The sequence below is a fragment of the Rattus norvegicus genome, chromosome 5, assembly GCF_036323735.1.
Source record: "Rattus norvegicus strain BN/NHsdMcwi chromosome 5, GRCr8, whole genome shotgun sequence".
In the NCBI taxonomy this organism is placed as follows: Eukaryota; Metazoa; Chordata; class Mammalia; order Rodentia; family Muridae; genus Rattus; species Rattus norvegicus.
In genome coordinates this window covers 79,613,498-79,621,455 of record NC_086023.1, presented here as the reverse complement: position 1 = coordinate 79,621,455, position 7,958 = coordinate 79,613,498, and positions in this window count along the sequence as shown.

Sequence of the window (7,958 nt, the reverse complement as noted above, 5' to 3'; positions counted from 1 at the left end):
AGTCAAGCCAGAATCCCAGCAGGGTCTCCTGGTGGGATCAGTAGGGAGTCTCACTGTGATCAGGACCAGCATGCTACCTAACAGATTCAGATCTGTGGGCCACTGTCAGCCAGTAGCTTTAAGGCTTCCACAGTAGCTACCTGTTTAGGGTCAAGTGGCCCAGGCAAGGCCTCTGTTCTGGCTTCAGCAATCAAGGGACATTTGCTGGGGCTTTGTGCTGTGAACCTAGGCCTCAGGAACTGGGTTGGCAACATGGCTGCTCCAAAGTCCAGCAGGAAGGATGGAAAACAGGCACCAAAGGTTGTGGTCACCTCCTGGGGTGCAGGGCCTCTCTGACCATCAAACAGCTGCCGATGTTTTCGTGTTCTGATCCCTGGGACCCAGAAATACAGGCTGTTGGAGAACCCAGGGACAGGGATGGGACATAGCACCAGGTAGGGTTACACCCAGGGATATCCAGTTTGGATAGCAACCCAGGCTGCTCCAGGCAGTGTGAGTTCAGAGCCATGAAGAAATCTGCGACTCTTGAGACACCGGGCTGTGCAGGTGTCAGTGGAACCAAGCCATCCCACCCACCCACCACTGCCCAGGAGGAAGCTTGGATTACTTGTCAAACCACCAAGCAGAGAGAGTGCACCCACACAATCGGGTTTCCTTTTGATAATGGTCTGGAGAAACGTGTACTTTACAACAGCGACATCTGGTGGTCAACTTGACAATATCCAGGCCTGTGAGAAACTATCCCAGAGAAGGTGGAAGAGAAAGGGCACAAAAAGTTGTCATCTGAACTCCACACGAGTATGCACAAATGTTCACACACCTACCTACACAATAAGTGTGACTTAGTGAACAAATGGATAGACACACATACTCACATGAGACTGGGCACCTCAGTCCCTAGGGGGTAGTACCCAGCTTCTCTGTCTCAGAGCTTGGGACTTTGGTATCACTGGTCTCAGACATCACTTTGCCATGCATGGTCCTGTAGGGTAGCTGTACTGTGGTTGGTTTGCATGAAGTTGCTGTTTTCCATGACATCATGCAGACTAGTATCCTCCTTGGATTTCCAGCAATCCGTGACAACTATCTATCTCAGCCCTCAGTTTGATCTTGTTCACGAGGCAGGTTCTCCTGGGTCTGGTGCCGAGCCTCTGTCCATGTCTTTGCTGGCTTCAACTCCAAGTGCAGCATGACCAGGTTGGGCCATAGATGTAGCATAACAGGCTGCCACTCAGAGCCCACCCTCAGACTGATCTCAGAGCTGGCGTTCTGATTTCTCATGGAATCCAAGACCTGGAAGGTGCATCTCAGCTCCAGTTGTCATTTCAGCATCTCTGATCTGGGAAGCCTGAGTGATGACCCCTCTGGTACTCCCTCTGGTCCTCCCTCTGATGCTCCCCCCAGTCTACTGGAGCCAGTATCTGTTCATTTCCTTTCAGTCCGTCTAAGCCAGCTGTCATGTTGAGTCCTGATGTTGCCATAGTCTTGTTGGATTTGTGAGATCTGAGATCATACATTTCCACGTTCAACGCAGAACTGGATGCCTAGACTCTATTGGACACTTTTCTAATGCTGGGATAAAACACCATGACCACAGCAAACTGTGGAAGAGTTTATTTGGGCTTTCAGTTCCAGAGGAATGAGTTCGTCACAGGGGTGAAGGGTGGCAGTAAATGGCAGATGTGGTGGCAGGAGTGGGGAACTGAGTGCTCCCCTCTTCAAACACAAGTATGAAACAGAGAGAGGGGATGTGGAGTAAGGATTTAAGCCCTCAGAGGTCACCCTCAGTAACATGCTTTTCCCAGCAAGATGATACCTCCTAATCTCTCCAAACAGCACCATCAACTGGGAACCAAGAATTCAAATACCCCAGTCTATGGTGGGCATTTCTCATTCCAACCACCACACAGTCTCTAGACCTTTAACTCCTCCCTGTGTTAATGCTGGGGTTCTTCTCCACAAACTTCTTGAAAGATTAAGTTTCCATCTTTAAACCGCAGCAGCCTCCTGATGTTGGTATCACCAGTGACCTTCAAAGTCCACGGATGCCGCTCCAGACTGATGCATGGACAATTTTGTCTTGTACTTGACTCCAAAATCATCAGTAGCAAGGTGAGCATTGTTGGTCTGTAGACGATGGGGGCACAGAATTCACCAAGGCCTGGACCCATAGGTGCTCGATGGTCTTGAGGTAGTGCCCCAGTTCTTGACACCCAGGACTCTCTCCTCTCCAGATGTTCCAAGAGTTGGTTCTCTGGACTCTTGTTCTCAGTGTCCCGTCTTCTCACCCTGTCCAGGTAGGAGGAGAGGTGGTTGTGCAGATCTTGCATGGTGTCTTTGGCCTGGATGCCTTGCATTCCCAACAGACCCCCCAGACTCTGAGCCATTCCAGATATGGCTGGATCAAGACATGGAGATCTAAGTATATTTAAGTATATGCTTGGATTCATATCCCCCTGAGGAAAGCCTGAAAATGAATTTATTACATGGTTCTACAATTTAACAAGTTTTTGTGGTTCTGGGGATGGAACTCAGGAGCCTGCACATGCAAGGCAAGGGCTCTTCTACCCAGCTGTGTCCCTACTTGATATGGTTTTTTTTCCTTCAGTCTGATGCTTATATAAGAGACTATACATCATTTAGCATATATGCCATATATATAATATTACAAATGCGTTATCACTGCAGCACAGAACCTCTTTAGGCAAATAATATAGCATTAAACTTGAAGTATCTTAGTCGAGACTGTTGATCAAACTAGACCATCATACACAGTTTTTCTTTTTTTTTAATTTTTTTCATCTTTATTAACTTGAGTATTTCTTATTTACATTTCGATTGTCATTCCCCTTCCCAGTTTCCGGGCCAACATCCCCCTAACCCTAACCCCTCCTCCTCCCCTTCTCTATGGGTGTTCCCCTCCCCATCCTCCCCCCATTGCCGCCCTCCCCCCAACAATCACATTCACTGGGGGTTCAGTCTTGGCAGGACCAAGGGCTTCCCACTGGTGCTCTTACTAGGCTATTCATTGCTACCTATGAGGTTGGAGCCCAGGGTCAGTCCATGTATAGTCTTAGGGTAGTGGCTTAGTCCCTGGAAGCTCTGGTTGCTTGGCATTATTGTTCATATGGGGTCTCAAGCCCCTTCAAGCTCTTCCAGTCCTTTCTCTGATTCCTTCAGCGGGGGTCCCGTTCTCAGTTCAGTGGTTTGCTGCTGGCATTCACCTCTGTATTTGCTGTATTCTGGCTGTGTCTCTCAAGAGAGATCTACATCTGGTTCCTGTCGGCCTGCACTTCTTTGCTTCATCCATCTTATCTAATTGGGTGGCTGTATATGTATGGGCCACATGTGGGGCAGGCTCTGAATGGGTGTTCCTTCAGTCTCTGTTCTAAACTTTGCCTCCCTATTCCCTGACAAGGATATTCTTGTTCCCCTTTTAAAGAAAGAGTGAAGCATTCGCATTTTGATCATCCTTCTTGAGTTTTATGTGTTCTGTACATCTAGGGCAATTCAAGCATTTGGGCTAATATCCACTTATCAATGAGTGCATACCATGTGTGTTTTTCTGTGATTGGGTTACCTCACTCAGGATGATATTTTCCAGTTCTATCCATTTCCCTATGAATTTCATAAAGTCATTGTTTTTGATAGCTGAGTAATATTCCATTGTGTAGATGTACCACATTTTCTGTATCCATTCCTCTGTTGAGGGGCATCTGGGTTCTTTCCAGCTTCTGGCTATTATAAATAAGTTAGTGCTATCATCTCTCTCTCTACAAAGCAACAATAAATCACTAGACGTTGTTGATTTGGAATGCCCATATGGTCTGAGATTTCTCCAAATTGCCATAATCTGTGGAAAACTCGTTTAATCATTGTCTTGACTTTTCTCTTCTATTTACCAAATAGATGTTCACTACCAAAAGAATCTGAAGCAGTGTGAATCAATACAATAACTCCCACAAGGGGGACTTTCTCCTTTACAGCAGAGGGTTGTACATTGATCACCAGCTAGACTAATACATTTCTCAACTAATTGTAAGAATTTTCAAAAAGTTCTGAATAAGCATGGGTAAGTGAGAAAATCAGAACGCTTGCACAGAAATGCTGAACCTGAGTAACTACCGTGTTAATACTCAAATCATTTTTTGTTTTATTTTATCTAACAAAATTCATGACGTATAATATTCTTCAGAAGATACATTGTATACTATCTGAACTATCTACAAAGTCTGGGGCAATCAAATGCAGGTGTTTTATATGGCCTTGCATGCACAGAGTGAGAATGAATATTAATTAAATGTAGCCTCCACTTGAAGTACACATGCTCCCCAAAGAACCTGGGTCATCATGGGACATTTCGAAGCTAGAAACAGACAACTTTTGGGGCATGTTCCCTGGACGGTCATACTGAGCTTACTGGTCCAAGACTTCAAAAGCTTGTCAATGGAGAAAAGAAGCGTGTCCCCCTCCCACTCACTAGGTTGTGCTCAGGCAATTTGTTTATTCCACCATGTGGCACTGGTACAAAACCTGCTTGCAGGGATTCGGTAAGATCTCTACCTTCTTCTGAACCACGTAACTCTTTACTAGAAAGGTCTTGGAATTATAGAACCGCGTTCTCAAAGAAGCCTTGGGTGTACTGAGTCTCAGCTTAAAACAAGTGCACTGGCAGAAGTACGGTCCTGTAATGGAAGCTGCCCAATCATTGTTTCATGCATTTCTTCCGGGACTTATCGTGCGGCAGTTCTGTGTTCTACGAAGAGGTTCAAGTGGAGATGATAAGGAAAAGACGGGTTCTCCGTATTCATGGACCTGACGAACACCGCTCAAGAGCTTGTGCAATGGTACTGAGTCGTAACCGGAGAGAGTGCTGAGAGAGTCTGTTGTACTTAACTCTAAGGGCGAAGACTACATCACACAGGCCCGCCCCTCACCCCAAAGTTCAGGGAAGAAGAAGCAGAAAGAATGCAGAAGCCAGAGGATCCGGAGGAGAGCCGTAAAATCCTGTCTTCTGGATATGACATGGCGGCCGTCAGACTCATGAATCCACAGCGGCTGTGGTCAAATTTGCACAAGACCTGCACAACACTGAGCCTCTCAACATTCCAGCATGGATAAGGGAGGGGCCCCAAGATCCCCCCACCCCTAGCTGAGGAGCTAATGCTTGTTAATGGCTACTTGGGGTGGGGAGTGTCGTTCTTCAGGGTTGTGAGCAATGGTTGCGAGCTAATGGCTACTAGAGTGGGGATTATCATCTTCTTTAGGGCTGTGACTATTTTAGGGTTGTACATTGTCCAGGATCCAGTAAATAACCCCACACCCACACACACACTCAACCAATCCTAATTAAGCTCAGTGAGTTTGTCATACATTAAAAAAAAAATTAGGGGTTGGGGATTTAGCTCAGTGGTAGAGCGCTTGCCTAGCAAGCGCAAGGCCCTGGGTTTGGTCCCCAGCTCTGAAAAAAAAGAAAAGAAAAAAAATTAAAGTAGGAGAGACGTGTTAGGAAGACAAGCTACTTACAGAAGGAATACAGGAGGTAAATATGATTAAAATACATTATATATGCTCATAACACTTTCAAAGAATAAATCTAAAGCATTATTAAAAGAACAAGAAAGAACCCATACAAATATCATCGATTTGTAGCAGTGGTGATGAGATGTACCACTAGGACAGCATCGCATAGACTAGCAGTTCAAGGGCGGCCCCCTTGAGAAGGTTATCACCCGAGGGAAAGGGCACACTCACGGGGGACAATGGAAATGGAGTGTCACAGCAGAGATGAGAATGTGCTCTGAGGTTCTGGAGGCGTCTGGGGTAGTACATGGCAGAGTATAATTGCTGGGCCACTGTAAGGACGTGTCGGATGAATCAAGGCTGGAGAGGCAGGGAGCCTCAGGTCAGATACACCTTGTTCGCTAGAATATGAATTTGGACTTTATTCCAAGAATAAAGTCATCAAAGGGGCATACCCAGGGAAATGACAGGATCTTACCTGTGCTTTGACAAAGCCACTTGGACTGCAGTGTGGCTTAGCATATTGGAGAGGGACACTCACTATGTGTCGGGGACTGTACATTCCATATAAACAGTAAGAGAAGTCTGAGGAGTCAGGGAGATGGGTCGATGAGTAAGAGTGCTTGGTTTGCAAGCATGGGGACCTGAGTTCAAATCCCCAGAATGCATATAAAATACTGTTGTGGCTGCATGTGCCCACACTCCCATCCCTGGGGTGGGACAGGAGAGATAGATCACTAGAGCTAACTGGCCTGCCAAAAGTTGGAACTTCCAGGTCAATGAAAGCCCTTGTCTCAAGGAAGTAGAGAATGGTGACAGAGGAGGACCCCTGACTTCTTATTCTGCTCTCCTCATATGTGTATATTCTCATGTGTGTGCAAGACACACACACACACACACACAAATATGGGAAACAAGCTGGGATATGACTTTGCACTGCTCAGGAGAGAGAAGCTGGTGGCAGTACTGAGCTGGGCTTGGAAATCCTCGTTAAAAGCTCTTTCCTTAGACCAAACCAAACTGCCCATCCTGTGGCCCTAGCTTTCTTCTGTGACCACAAAGAACAAGTCTGATCCGATCCAATAGGAGTCTTTAGAGTAGCTTGAGTGATGCCTCAGTTCACCACCCTGATTGCCCAACCCGTCCACGCCATTCACTTAGTCCCTTCTTCCCGTTTAAAAGCCTTTAGTCTTTAAGTAGGTCCTCAAATGGCCTCGAGAGTGATTCTCTTCCTCGGGCCTTCGCAGAACAATCTCGGTTGGCAATGTCGATTAGGCTCCTTAGCCAGCCAAAGCTTTCAGACAGTAAAGTGAGCATGAAATATGGGGTTGATATTCCAACGCCGTGACTGTAGTGTGGGAACAGACCAAGGAGAGTTCAACCTACAGCCTGACGTCTAGAAAGTGCATTGGGCTAATAACTACAGAACCCAACATTTACTAGTCTATTTGAAACATACGTCATGCACTAATCGTGTATCCTGGCTACTCTCCATATGAAGATTAGTCCTATTTCACAGTTAAGAAAAATACCACAGGAGAGTTCTTAAGGTTGCCCAGGTACTAAGTACTAAGCCACCAAGTGGCTGAGTGCTGGCTCCGAAGGAGCACTCAGCACTCAGCCACAACTGTACCTCTTGCTGATGGGAAGGAAAAGAAATGTGATGGCAGAGAGGAGAGACTGCTTCTCTGCTTGGCTTAAAAGTGGCTTAGGATGTGAACCCCAAATAGCTGTGGCATCGTAAAGAAACAAAAGGATCAAAGAGATGGCTCAGTGGGTAAAGTTTCCTGCTGCAAAACCTGGTGACCTGATTTTCTCTCTGGGACCCACATCACGAAAGGGGAGACCTCCATACTTGCACATATGTACACACACACACACACACACACACACACACACACACACACACACACACACACAGAGTTTTAAAAGGACTTAATTAAAAACAAAAAACAAAACCAGATGACCATAAATGCCTAACAAGTTAAAGAGACATCTATTTAAGGCAGAGAATGAATTTCATAATGCTGAGAATATGAAGGGAGGTATACAGTTTAATTCTCTCCCTCCTTTTCTTCTTCCTGATCCCCCCCTTCTCTTCTTGGGATAAGAACACTTAACTCGAACAGTGGTCTGACCAATTTACGAGCTTTTACAGTGAAATGCATGAATTTTTTTTGGCCTGGGTACATTAAAACACAGACCCCCAGCTTCACTCACCTTGATCTGAAGTGAAACTGTGCTAGCTGGTCAGCCACATTTCATGTCTGCCTCCTCCGGCCCCCAGCTGCAGTCACTGTCCGATTCTTTAGCTCTGCCCTGGACTCCTGGACTAGTCTCTCACCACTGCATTTGTATCTTGCAAGCTAAATCGGGAAGAGTCAAATGAACGAAAAAAGTGTTTTGAAAACCTCAGCTTGGAATCACCCATTCAC